This window comes from Canis lupus, chromosome 34 (assembly GCF_003254725.2).
Source record: "Canis lupus dingo isolate Sandy chromosome 34, ASM325472v2, whole genome shotgun sequence".
NCBI lineage: Eukaryota > Metazoa > Chordata > Mammalia > Carnivora > Canidae > Canis > Canis lupus.
Genome location: NC_064276.1, coordinates 20,276,847 through 20,291,094, shown reverse-complemented (window position 1 = coordinate 20,291,094; position 14,248 = coordinate 20,276,847). Strand labels below are relative to the sequence as shown.

At 43.5% G+C, this 14,248-nt stretch overlaps 2 long non-coding RNA genes across 2 annotated transcripts; one reads left to right on the top strand and one right to left on the bottom strand.

The window, feature by feature from the left end:
• Positions 1-3,601: 3,601 nt before the first annotated feature.
• LOC112645814 (uncharacterized) lies at positions 3,602-12,245 on the bottom strand. The gene is made up of 4 exons (XR_003127269.3): positions 11,997-12,245; positions 4,307-4,483; positions 4,129-4,205; positions 3,602-4,018 (listed from the first exon to the last, which is right to left on the bottom strand). It is a non-coding gene; the product is annotated as an uncharacterized LOC112645814 (long non-coding RNA).
• A 97-nt stretch (positions 12,246-12,342) lies between these two features.
• LOC118353331 (uncharacterized) lies at positions 12,343-13,607 on the top strand. The gene is made up of 2 exons (XR_004812118.1): positions 12,343-12,460; positions 13,380-13,607. It is a non-coding gene; the product is annotated as an uncharacterized LOC118353331 (long non-coding RNA).
• Positions 13,608-14,248: the final 641 nt, after the last annotated feature.

Here is a 14,248-nt window from a genome sequence, read left to right as displayed (position 1 = left end):
GACAATGCTGCAGTAAGTAATAGGCTTAGGGCCCAACACACACATGGACTTTGCTGTTTCCAGATTTAGCTTTCCAGTAGGGCCCTGCTTTGGGCCATTGCAGGTAAGCTGCTTCCTGATGACAGGAAATTGACTTTCATTAAACTCTTTTGGGCTTTGGGGTTGGAGTGAAAATAAGTCCAGAGGTTGTTTTATGCCTATAACCCATATATCCTAAACCTTACCACAGGTTTAATTATTATCTTCATCACATCCTCCACACGGGAATATATGATGCAGCTCTTGCAGAGTAAAATGAGAATTCCAAAATATGGCTATAATTTGATTTCCCTCAATTTACATAAAGGCAATAACCTATTGTTTTGTGTTCATATCCTTGGAACCTGGATTTCATGTGCCCGGTTTCTGCAGTATGTACCTTACATGTGGTATCATGAAATGAAATATGAACTTTTAATCAGAGGTTATGTGTTTTAGTACTAGCTCTTTAACTCAGGGGCAAGTTAGTTAACATCACTGGGCCTCAGTTCCCTCATCTGGCCAAAGAGGAGTTTGGCTTAGATGTCCTTCTAAGACCCTTATAGCACTACTCCTGAATGGAAGTTGCTTCTCTTCTCTAGGGCTCAGTTTGTGCATCTGTAAACAATGAGGGGTTGAACCAGGGAATTCCTAATGTCCTTTGCAGTGCCGGAAGAGGCTGGATCCATGTGAAAATCTGTGTGTCATTCCTATCAGATACCATCATGCTTTACCACCTGCAAGATGCCAGGTAGCCTGCTGAGCACCCAGAACGCTGGTGGCAAGAGGACTTGGAGACGGAACAGGAGCTCTAACTGCCGTGAGGAGGCCAGGCTCTGTTGGCCCTCAAAACAAAGGGAAAGGCGTGGGTGCAGGGAGTGCCTCTGCTGTTTTCTTTTAGATGATTTAGAGGACTAAAGAAGTGAGGGTGAAATACCTGTACAGAGGTTTTGATTTGACACTCCAGCTGGGTCTGCAGTGGGAAGGGAGGGGCGGGGGGAGGATGGAGGCCTACGAGATAAGACAGGTGATGATTTCTATTGGCCTGGGGAGATGTGAAGGGATGGTAGGAAGGAGGAAAGGAAGGAAGGAAGGAGGCAGGGAAGAAAGGAAGGAAGGAAATGTGTAATTCTTAGGGTGAGCAGAGCACAGACACGCAGAGAGAATATTTCCTTCCTTACCCTTATCTGTTGACCCTGAAATCTAAACCTGTAGTATCTTTGTATCTTTGTGGAAAATCAAAAAGTATTCTTAACTCCTCATCAACATCTTCATCTTTGTCCTCACCCACACAGCTCCATATGCTTTCCAGGTTACAAGCACTTTGACGTCCATAATCTCATTTAACTCACAAGACAGCTCTGTGAGGTAGGTATCATTACTTGAACTTTTCAAAAGAACTGGAGATGCAGAAAGGGAATTGATACTGCTCAAGATCACCTAGGTGTAGAGCCTAGACTAAGCCCATTCTTTTGATTCTTAGATTGGCTTGCCTTCCTAGCCTCTAAATGTCCTTTACTGGAAGCTGAAATGACAAGTTTCTCAGCTGCCGTTCACCCAGGACAGAACCACACTAGAGAAAGAAGACATATATATATATATATATATATATATAAATTAGACTCACATTGAATCCTAGAAATGGAGGGGACCCCACAAATCTCATGGCCCACCTCTTAAATTTTCAGATGGGGAAAATGCAGCTCACAGAGACACATGGCATGTCCAGGTTCATGTAAAGGGTCAGGATCAAAGCTGGGACTTCACCTTTTGTCAATGCCACCTGCTCTGGCATTGTCTATTTTTATTGGCTTTTTAGCCACCAGCAACATTAAGAGGTCATAACTACTTCAAAATTCTTGACTAGCATTGTGAGGACAATGAAACATTTTCTTCCAGCATAGACACGGACTAAAGAACCCTGGATGGAGGGAGGCCAACATGCTCCGATCTCAGCTGTCATTTTGCATTTCATCCACTCTGTGCCAGAATTGGATTTATTGCTGGTGAGAACAGTGACTCATGCACTTTTGATGCCAACCAACTAATTTTTCATGCCATGGCTTGGTAGGTATGAATGTTTAGTATGTGATCAAAAATGGAGACCCCCCCCCTCCATCATCCAATCCTTTAAAATTGGTTTTGCCTGAGCCTATGGACTTTCTCAAACCCAGATCAAACTTTTACCCCAAATGTAACTGGTAGACTTTATTTTAAGAATTGCTTACTTGTAACCTAGGCAGGCAAAATAGAATAGGGACAGTTGCTTCATTTAGGAATTACCTATCCTGAGTCTATCCCCTCTGCTTTTACTAAATTGATCTGTCAACTTTAATAACTCTTTTTTTTTTCTCTTTGAGCCACATTATTCCCATCTGCCAAATGAGAGGGTTACAGTAGGCAACTTTTGGGTGATTATTTTCACAAACTTCTTATAAGATCGTACCTTTACCAGAGCCATCCTGCTACATCTCAGTTTTTCTATATGGTCTTGCTTTGCTTTGGAAGTAAGTTTTGGCCTATGTTCTCAGAGGGTTCTGCTCTGTTTCTGAAAGAATGAGGGACTCCTTGAAAACTAAGATGAGCCATATCCATTTAACATGTTTGAAGTTAACTTCAGGATCAGCAATGAGAGTACAACAAAACTCAAAACTTGACATGACTTAAGCTTTCTCTCTCATTATAATATTTTTTTTGAAATCCACTTGCCAGGCCAGATGGACAGATCACATGCCATAACCATCCAAGAGGTGAGGATGAATTCAGAAAGAAAGAACTCGAGAGGGCTAGAAACCAATAGAATGTTTTATTTTAAAGTCACAGGTAGTTGTCTCAAGACTCAGCTGGCTTTGATCCTAGAGACCTGGCTGTAATGATTTTTCTAACATGGCTATGAGAACTCAGATCTAAAACTTGGGCCTCTTCCTTCACTTACTCAACTGATCTTTCCTAAGTGTCTCTCCAGTGCAAGGTACTTTGTTATGGCTGTGGGAAAACAGGGATGATTTTACTATCACTCTGATCATAAGGAGCCTGGAGTCTTACAGAGATGATCTGGCGTGTGCACGGATTACTATAGTTTAAGGTAGTGGCTTCAATGCCATGAGAAAGCTCTGGTTGCTGAAAGGAGAATAAGAGTCCATCTTACTGAAAGTACTTCCCAGAGGAAGGGACACCTTCAGTCTTCATGGTGGTCAGTGGGACTTTATTTCAATGTTAATGAGCCAAAGACTGGGGAGCTCACTGCTCTGTGATCCTGGTGTTTTTTTTTTTTTTTTCTTCATCTGTAGAATGGGATAATAATTGTATCAATTTCATAGACTTGTTGTGGGTACTACATGAGTTTGTTCATATGTGTTAAAGCCCTCAGAAAGGTTCCTGGGACATTGTTAGCACTCAAAAACACGAGTCATTATTTTTGTTCTTAACATTGGAGTAAAATGACCCAAAAATTTCTTGCGGTCTTTAACGAGAGATCAGTGGAGGGAAGACCCAAGCTCACAGAACACTTTTGTTGCTATAGTAAAGGCTACTTGGGTGTTCACTGGCGTCCAAGCAGCCCGGTTTTCCAAGTGTGCCCTTGCTTCCTCTCCCCGTCCTCCACTGCTCTTCTTTCTTTGGCTCTCAATCTCAGACACACACACACACACACACACACACACACACACCTGTTTTTTAGAAGCTGGACTGTTTATCAAAAGCCCCGAGTGTAGGAGTGTTTCAAATGATTTTTGGAAACTGAAATGATTTTAGAGATTATAGGCATCAAGACTGTGGGTGGGAAATAAAAACAATAGGCAAGTTCATATCATTTAAGAGAGGTGGGTTTTCTTTTCTTTTCTTTTTTTTTCCAAAAGCATCATCATTTATGTGGTTTGAGAATAATCTTTCCTCTGGAAAGTAGACATTGCAACATACGGCACAGAGATGTGGCTGATTAATTGTATGAAAGGCTCAGTCTCTTTTGAGCGAGGCTTCATTCTCTTTCAGGCATAGCAGCCTACAAGAATAAATTTGCTTTGACTCATATATTTTACATAAACCAAAGAGGTTATCCCTAAGACGAACTGTCTGGCTCACTGCTCCCCACCCCCACCGCGTCCCACATACCATCACAGGAAGGCATTAGCAGTTTCAAAACTTGAACTTTCTCTCAGAAATTTTCTTACTTCAGTCAAGCAGGATTTCTACATTAAAACATAATCATTACTGTGCCTGTTGTAATTAATGATTGTGGGCATGTTATCTTTTTAGATTTGAAAACAATGAGACACTATTTCTCACTTACCGTGAGTGTGGCAAATCGTGGGCAAAGGTTTGCCTTCGTGGATCCAGCTGTGGTTTTAGTCTCTCTTTGTTCACACTGTCAACAAGGATAAGCACAGGCAAGAGGCCGAGCAGGACTGGGGTTCTTGGAGCTCACCTAGTACACCCTGCCCACACGTCCATATTACAACTGGAGAAGCTGAGGGTCAGAGAGAAAGTGACTTGTGTAAGGTCATACAGGGGTTAGAACCCAGGACTTCTGAATTGCAGCAGTCCAGGATTCTAGCAATAGAACAAAAGATTAAAAGGCTCGCGCTTAACCACAGCCTCAGAAACACCAGTAACTCTCACGAAGTGTAATGACATGATGCAATAGTATCTGACCTGAAATGATTGTTATGGGGATAAATAAGATAATGAATGTGAAATATTCACATAAAATCTTAAAGCACTAACTAGATGGTTGATAAAGACTACAGAACATCTAGCCCAGTCAAAGGAACACGAAGAATTATTTTCTTCTTGCAAATAAAACAGAAGTCCCAAGGCCATTTTAATTGTCTGTGTGCCTTTATGTCTTCTTTCAGCCTGAAGTTTTGTTTTTATTTTTATTTTTTTTGCATATCTCAGTACTAGGAAGCTTCATGTCATTCTAGAACTGAAGATAATTTGTCTCAGTCTATCCTACAGCTAACAATTCTCAAACGAGCACAAGTGTGGCTGAGATCAAAAGCAGAAGCACTAAACTAAACTTGAAGGTGGCATTTGCTGACCTAAACCTGGGACAGGAAGTCTAAACTCTGAGCACAAGATCCCCAGTCAAATAGGTAAATAATTTCTTTGGCACCACAAAGGCTTTCCCTCTAGAGCATGGGGGACTGGGAGAGGTGGTTGAAGGTTAATCCACAAGATAAATTGGGCTCAAGAATGGAAGTACACGGGGATCTCTGGGTGGCGCAGAGGTTTGGCGCCTGCCTTTGGCCCAGGGCGCGATCCTGGAGACCCGGGATCGAATCCCACGTCGGGCTCCCGGTGCATGGAGCCTGCTTCTCCCTCTGCCTGTGTCTCTGCCTCTCTGTCTCTCTCTGTGTGACTATCATGAATAAATAAATAAAATCTTTAAAAAAAAAAAAAGAATGGAAGTACATGCTGCTCTTGGAACTTTTTAGATCTGGATTTAAGACAAGTAGAGTCACCTGTAAGGTTGGCAAGACATATTTCATGCTTGTAGAAGCAGGATAAGACATGTTTGGAGTCAACCACAGGAAGAAGTTCCCACGAGACAGAGTGTGGCTCCGAACTTTCGAGCAATCTGAACTATTCAAGCTTGGAGTCAGGTTGCCTCTGAGAAAGAAAGCTCCTCACTCCAGCCCCTGTTCAACAGAGGCTATTGAGGGGGATGCTGAAGGAGAAGAGTCAAGCTGAGAGGGGCTGCAGACCAGATAGGACCTCTTGTGGTCAGCCACACCTGAAAAGTCTCTCCAAGAGTCTAGAATTCCTTTTCCCATGGAGCAAAGATTCTGGGGGAGTCGTAGGAGGCAGAAAGACGATGGGCAGGGCAGAATGGAAAATCCTTGAGCGGCCTCACCTTTCTTTCCCATCATAGGACAATAATGGGATCCTGCTCTCAGGGAAATGAAAGGGCAACAACTTTCCAAGGCAATAAAAGGAACTGCTGCTAGTTCTATATTCAGGCAACATGTGGAAGTCCTTGCTTTCAGAAGAATTGGGGGTTTTTGCTTTTGTTTTTGTTTCTGTTTTTCAGTACAAAGGCTTCTATGGCTAAAGTGATGTGATCCAGATTGTGCAGCTGGGTTGTCCAATGAATGGTAGGTAGTACTGGGCTTGGAGGCCTACCTTCCGCAGCTTAACAAGTGCAGTACTGGTGTGGATCACAGTGGAGGGCGGTGATGTTGAGGTGGCTGTAAAATTTTTCATAATATTTGTGCTGGTGCTTTGAGAGACCAATGGGATCCTTGGAGAGTGTCCACTCTTAAAACACTCCATGGAATACTAATTGCATAAGATCCATGTTCTATGGCCAACTTAGAGGACAGTTGCATATCCATAGCCCCCTTCCCCTGAAGATTTGCATGCAAAAACTCCGAGGATGGCTGGAGCAAAGCAACTGTTTCATTTTGAATAATCTTGCTTTTTTTTCTAACTTTTTTGGCCATGGCAACCATTTTAATCTAATGCTACTATCATCCTGGGGACCAATGCTCTGTAACAAGTACTCTGGATAACATCTTTGGGTCATCCCATGGATTTGGCAGTCACTGATGCAGGGACCAACAGACTGTTAGAACTGAAAGAAACTCAGCATTTAATGTCATCCCTCTATTTTTTAAATAACGAAAGCCGAGGCCCAGGGAGTTATATAAAAGTAATGACCAACAGCCATTGACCCTGACCTACAAAAGACCTGAAGTTTAAGAATGACTGTGTAGCATGAAGTCATGGATTTTGATGTAATATTATATTATACATAAGGGTAGATGTGACTTACAGGAACACTGGACTTGGACCTAACTTTGTATTGGGGATTTCTGTCCTCCCCACTGTCACTGTTTGGGTCCATTATTCCACTTTTATTAACACTGGGCATGCTCCTCTCTAAATTGGGGAGGATAATGCTTGTCTGGCTGATTTCACAAGTTCTGGTGAGAATCAAGAGAGAGAAAGGATGTGAAAGTGGTTTATAAATTGTCAGGCACTATATAAACGGTGGAGGCCCTTCCTTCTCCTAAAGTGTTGATGCTTTGGCTGGTCATCAGGAGGATGAATGGATTTTTCCTTTGCTCACCTGTTTCATGAAGATGGCCTGCATCACTATCTCCATAGGTCTCATCTTTTATCTACTTTCACGGGTTAATGTGGTGACTCATGTGTGGAAGCTCTTGGCAAAGTCACTTGCCCCCTAGAATGGGACGTGGAATCAATGACTTTACACTCATAGGCAGCCAAGTTGACTGGCCAGGGAAAGCAGAAAGTTATGAGTAAGGCCAAACTCTTAGCAGAGTTTTAGATATTTGGCTGCTAATTCTCACAAACACCTGTGAAGAAAACAAAGGCCTCCAAATCCTGTGTTGTCAGGACTAAAAAAAAAAAAAAAAAGAAGAAAATGAAAAGGCTAATAAGATCATCACCAAAAGAAGAGAGAGCAGAAGAGACAGAATGACTCGGTTGATGAAGTCTTGGCATCTTATATTTGGAATGTTATTGATGATCTGAGTGTAGTATATGAGGGCTTAAGTGAAATGAATTGGTGGTTTCAGTTCCGGATATGGTATGCAAAGAAAAAACAATCACTCTGAAATTTAGAGCTTCCTCGTCTGTGCTTCAGGAAGCCGCACACCTGAAGCTGAGCGTGGAAACTGACTCATTTCTAGCCCTTTGAGATTAGCCTCTCTAGCCCCCAGACTGTGGGTAGAATTTAAGGCCTAATGGGGAACCAGAATTGAGTCTGGCCAAACCTGGAGAAGGAAATCAGAGGGAAGGTTGTTGGATGCACAGCTCTTTTAGAAGGCTTGGCCTTCCGGTAGTTTCTACAGGCAACAGACCTTCTGGATAAACTATCCCTGAAGCTTTTTGGTACAGTTGCAGTGTTGAGGGTAGGTGGGCGGTCTGAAATGGGAGAAAAGCAAAACACAAATGCAGCGCTTTCCTTATTTTCACAGTCACATTAAAGCAGGTTGGCTGACTGACCCACTTGGGGGAACAACATGACCGTGAGGCTGCGTGTAAAGGGTATCGTGTGCTTTCACTCCAGCAAGCTCTAAGAAGCAATGAGCTGTTCTTCCTGACCATCCCAACAATCTGTGGATTTGGTATTCTTTCTGTGTGCCCGTCAAGTACGGGGAGATGCCAAGAAGAGGCAATTTCAATAAATTATTTAAAAAGAAAGGTATATTAGAGTTCATACTTTCCCTGTTGTCTCTTTATACCTCAAATACAGCTGCAGGTGATGTGGTGGTCAAACTGAGGCAAGGAACTTGGGATGATTAAAAGGGGCTCAAATCTTGTAGAAATGACCATTTCAAACTTGATCCTTTACACCTTAAATCAGCAGTTTCCAGACTTTCTGCAGCTCATCACAGCAAGAGAAATAACCGCTAAGATGACTTTTTGCTCCAATCAGATCGACACATTTAAAAAAACGCCGTTTGTTTGAGGACAATGAGAAGAACGCTGGCTCACGTGAGAAGTCAAGAAACAAGAGGATGCTGGGGGTGCAGCAGCAGAAGACCTGGCTTAGGGTCAAAAGATCTGCGTTTATGAACTCTGGACCTCTGGTGGGCCACTGAAGCTCTCTAAACCTCAGTTTTCTCACTTGTAAAACGTGAACACTAATCACAAAATGAGAGCACATGTGTGAAGGCACTCACCTTAGAGATGGTGAGGGCTAGGCAAAGGCTCATAGCTATGAGCACATTAAGCTTTTAAATATTAATGATTAATTTTTGTTAGAAGTGAAATTTCAGACTTCATCATAGGATCACCAATAATCTTCCAAATTTTCCCATCTGCAAGGCATTTAATGAAACATGCAGTCCACATGATCGATTTATTCTCATGCCACTTCCAAAAGTATTTAAAGTAACTTATTAGATATAGAGATGATAGTTTCAGCAAAGCATGGACAAAGGGTAAAGACATGATCAAGAGAGGAGAGGACAGTGAAGGGGAAGAAAACTCAAAAGCAGAATAATTTTAATGAGGCGTATAGCATGACTTTGAGCTTCCCAGCAGCTTAGATAAAAAGGGAAATGCACTGTATTACACAGTGCGAGTAAAAGGGAGTAGTAAAGGGAGAAAGAGCCATGGAATGGGGGAGCAGGGGAAGAACCCAAACTTCCTGGCCCTGACCTCTTACATGTATCATGGGCATCTTTATTCAAGAGATATCAAAAAATAAAATGTGCAGGAGCTCCAAAAGGAAACGCAGCAAAGATACTGTTCCAGTCTAACCACTAGGCGATATTTTCCTCTGAATCAGTGCTTGCCTCCCAGAACAAACAAACAGCAAGATGATTAATAGAAGGAGCAGGTTGCCTTTAAAAAAAATAGGGCAGTGAAAATGAGAATATTTGCCCCTGGCTGGGGCGTGTCCCTGGCCCAGGTACTCAGAGAGGCAGTCACCATTCATTAGGGGAGTCAAGTAGGCAAGGCAATCTGCAAGGTGCCTTGCACAAGGTCACTTGGTGTCTCTGAGACTGACTCTGCATTCTGAGTTCCTTAATATGATTTTTTAGGTCACAGTGTTCTAGGCAAAGCTCCCTGTTGATGTACATCTCTCATGCAAGATTTAGATCACCTCTTTTCGGGCAGAGCTCCATGGAAACACCGCCCATGATTTCTGAAATGGAGTCTGATTGGGTACCGGTAATGCCCAGCTGGAGTGGACAGTGTTCTCTGCAGTTGACACATTGCTGGACAGTTGGCAAGCCTGAGACTACCAGAATCTAGTCCTTGGAGGCTATTATTATTTTAATGCCATAGTAAATTCCTGTTTACCTAAGATGGCTAGGGACTGGGGTATTCTGGGCAATGGAAAATTCTGGTTCATCTGGTTACCATTTATAACATTTACTGATACATAGTTCCCAAATAAGTAAATTACAACACACTTTGCTGAACACTAACATCATACGTTGGTATGGTTTAAGCTTTTTTTTCTTTTTTGATAATTCGTAAGATACTTTAGGATCTATTAGCATCCAATACCATCGTTAAGATTGTAACCTCCTTTTCTGGGATCCTGGGTGGAAATGCATAAGGTGTGGAAAATTGGGCTGCATCCATAGTCACTCCCAACCAGGCCACTGGAGTGGCTGTGGTTTAGTTGAATCACTCCATCTTTGATATATGTTTGTTGGCAAGTGAAATAATTAACAAACGTATGAGCATTGTACCTGGCGTATGGTAAGTTATTGTTTTGGCATTTTTCCCCCTCAAGGACATCAGGGGAAAAAAAGAATTCTGATTCATTTAATTGGTCAAGTTTAGCATCTGAACAAATTCAATTCATGGTTCAATTCTTTCCAGACCACAGAAATAACAAGCCTAGTTCCCTTGATTCTTATAAAAGAAAACGAAGGCCCAGAGGGGGAGTGTGAGTCTGCCACAGTCTCGTGGATGCTAAGGGTTAGAGTTGATGGGAGAGCACTCATCTACTGGGGCTCAGGCTGGAGCGATTTTTACCAGTTTGACTCCTGCATTACGCACTTTCCGCACAGTGGGGAATAGAGATGGAGAAGAAACATGCCCTTTGTGCAGAGACTCTGGGAACTCACAATTATCAATACTGCTTGAAGGTCATCAAAGACCGTTTGAAAGTCCCCTTCTGTATGAAAGCCCAGGCTCCGGCTCTGAGACAGTTCACAGGACGAATGGAGTCCCCAGGATCCAGTCAAAATAAAAACTTTTCAAAAACAGCAAAGAGCCCTGCAACTCCCCACATCTGCAAGAGTCAATTCATAAAAAGGCACCAGATGGGTTTCAATTCCTAGCATCTTCCTTTGCGTTGCCTGTGCTCTAAGCTGGATTCACTCCCCTCTCTGCTCTCGGTGCTTTCACAGGTGCTTTCACAGGTACGTTTGTACTCACTTAACTTCCAAATTAATTTACGGTAAACTCCTCCCAGTGTAGGAAGGGGAAGAAGGAAATCAACGATTTTAATGCCGATTGCATTTTTGAAAGGCAGGACTCGGTCTCTTTCCAATGAGCTGCTCTGTTGGTTTAGAAGTGTTTTCTTTTCTGCAGTTTCAAATTCTGACTTGTCCCTTTTCCTTTCATCACGCTGAGTGCCCTCATCCTACCTTGGATCACGGGCCTGGAAATCCACTGTTTGCACAGAACAAAAGACAGAGGGCCGGGGTTTCTGTTGCCGCCCGGAGTGAAGGGGAAATCTCACGTGAGACTGGGCCTGGGCTGGCTCCGAGGGCCCCAACCCCTGCTATTACTGTTGCCAGAAAGGTGCCTTTGATACGCGGACGTCTAGATGACATCCCGTTGGCTCCAGAGGCTTCTCTGAGTGATCTCTCTCTGTGCCTGGGTGCTCGTGTGTGTACAGGCTAGCCTGATATTTCCTATGAAAGCTCTGTGCTGATTACAAATAGATAATTGATTACAATAGCTCCCATCAAGGGATCATGTGAGGCCATGTGTCAACTTGCCGTGAGGCTGGAGTGACGTCACTACCAATCCACTTCTGCCAGAGGTCATGTAAGTAAGAAAGGGAAGCAGTCAGAGCAAAGCTCTTCATCTGTCTACCTCGTCGCCTCTCAGGATTCTCCAGTGACACCCCCTTAGCCCAGAGGATGCATTCTAAGCCTCGGAGGTGCACTCAAAGGTGGAAACAGGGTGTGGCAAAGAGAGGCACTGGGTAAACATGTTTGAATAAATAATGAGGCTTTTCTTCAAGACCTGGCTGACTGTTTCTGTCCCACCCCCTCCCCAGCATGGTGAAAAATCCCCCTTCTTTTTTCTTCTACACCTTCTGCTGTAGCCAAACACACTGCCCACCTTCCTCCACGGTCCTGCCCTCAGACTGCCCCATACCTGTGTTCAAGCACTTTTCCTGACCGATGCAGTGAAGGCCATTTCTGTCTGTTGAATACCCTTCCTCCTTTGTGAGATATTGCCTCCTTCCTTCATCCAACCTGTGTCCACAAGGGCTTTCTTTGCTCTCTGCTCTGCAAAGAACTTACCTGTGCCACCTTGACTGGATTATTGATCTCCCTTACTGGAGCATAGACTCCATGCGTACAGGACCCGTTTCATCCCTCTTTACATTCCTTGTGGCACCTCACATAAGGCCGGACATGTGGCTGGCATCAAGACGGGTCCTGTGGCTTGAACTGAATCTCCAGTCACTCTTTCTAGCCTGACAGAGAGAGAACAGTGTATACTCCTTCTTTTCTCCTCCATTGAAAGCTGAGTTTGGGATTATTTCGGTCCTCACCTCTGACCTAAATCTACACAAGTCTATCCTAAAAACCACACCCACAGATTATGCAGTAAGCAAAGGTAGCCACTGGAGCTATGTAACATAGCGGCACAGACTGGCCTGTCCAGGCCCTTGCATGGCACTGGAAATTTACAGGAATGTATAGCTATGCTGTTGCCGAGCCAGCTCGAAACTTGTTTTGCTTGAGGCTTCTTCCCTCAGCAGGTATGTTGGGGTAATGGTGAGTGTTGCCAACTGGGACAGGAGGACACCCAGCTCGTGCCCAGTTTTTATTTATCCCAGTGCAGCAGGGCTCCACAGGCTTTTTGATCCTTAATCATGAACCTGGGAGCCCTTCGAGTTTTCTCAAGCAGCCACGCCAAGAAGGCTCTCTGATTCCATTGGCAATAACCAGTCATGATTTATGGACTCTCGGAACCTGGAACATCAGAGCTGGAGGTAACCTTAAAAATCATCATCTTCATTTCGCAGATGATGAACCAGATCAGAGTTGCCTTGCTTTTAAAATGAGGGGAATAGAGTCTATTCATTCATCCTTCCATCCAATGATCTATCAACCAACTCATCTGCTAGATATTCACTTACACTTAGGTGCCCAGCCTGTGCTTGGCTCTGGATATAAAAACATAACTAAGACATGGTCCTTACTCACCATACATACATACACGAATAATTATGATTCAGTGTGAGGTGTTAAAATGCAAGTGTGAACAGAGCATGCTATGAGCACATGCAAGGCTGTGGCTGACCTCTGCCAGGAAGAGTGTGGGGAGACTTTTAAGAAGAGGAGACATTCAGACAAACATTAGAGGAAGGGGAAGAGTTCTACAAACAAAGAGGGAGAAGAGGGGTCAAAGAGAGAGAGCAGCCTGTGTAAATGCCCAGTCTCAGGAGAGTGGGCAACATGCCAAGAGGCCAGTGAGCGTCCCGCAGGACTCGGGAGGAGGCTGCATGGGGTGGGGTGCAGGACATGTGCAATGAACTGGCTAAACATGACTTCAGAAGCCTGTCGTAGAGACCTCAATAGCTGTGCGGAGCACTGGAGCTTTATCTCGGGGATGACAAGGAGCTTTTGAAAGTTTTCAGATGGAGCAATGTCAGATTAAATTTACATCTTTTTCAGACCTCTTTGGCCACAGTAAGAAGAGATGGAGACGATCACTGAGGGTCTGTTGCAATTGTCCCAGAAGAACAGGACAGCCAGTGAATGTTCAAATCTATAAATCAGATCATGTCAACCCCTTGCTTAGGACTCTTCCCCCACCCGGTTACTCTTCATCACAAATTCCTGTTGTTATTTTTTAAATAGTACTCATTAAGGTATTAAATCATTTATTTGTTTGCATGTGAATTGACTGTCTCCAACTCTAAAATGAGAGCGCTATCAAAAGTCTTTCTCTGAGTCTTTTTCTCAGCCACTTTTTCTCTGAGTCATAGTATCTCCAGGTTCAGAACAGGTCCTGGGACATAACAGGTGTCTACAAAGTTTACAGAATGATTGATGAGACCTTGACCCTTGGAAGTGGTAATGAGGATGGAGAGGAGATGGCCTTTAAAGGCAGAAAAACATCCTCCCTTTCCAGATCCATTATGTACTTAACGAATGGTAAGTAGCTGGTCTTCAGTAGACAGAGGAAGTGCTCAACTGACTGAATTTACTACCCACATCTGAGAACTTTTATGACAGGTGACCCTATTTTTTTCCTCTTGCCCTTGTCACTCCATGTGTTTCCACAAATTATCAGTCTCTGAAATATAACTTCCAGGGATCCTCTACTTTGCACGTCCATGTTCTAGTTCCAGCTCTGCCCCTAAAGATGTGGGACAGACAGGCTTCTTTCTCATGGCTTCAATTTCCCTAGTTGTAAAATGAGAGTGTTAGCCAAGGACCCATGAGATGCTTTCTAACTAACATGCTGTGAGTCTCAGATTTCTCGAGCTAGAGCAAGAAGTCCTCTCTGTTTTCATTTTTTTAAGTATACAGTGATTATA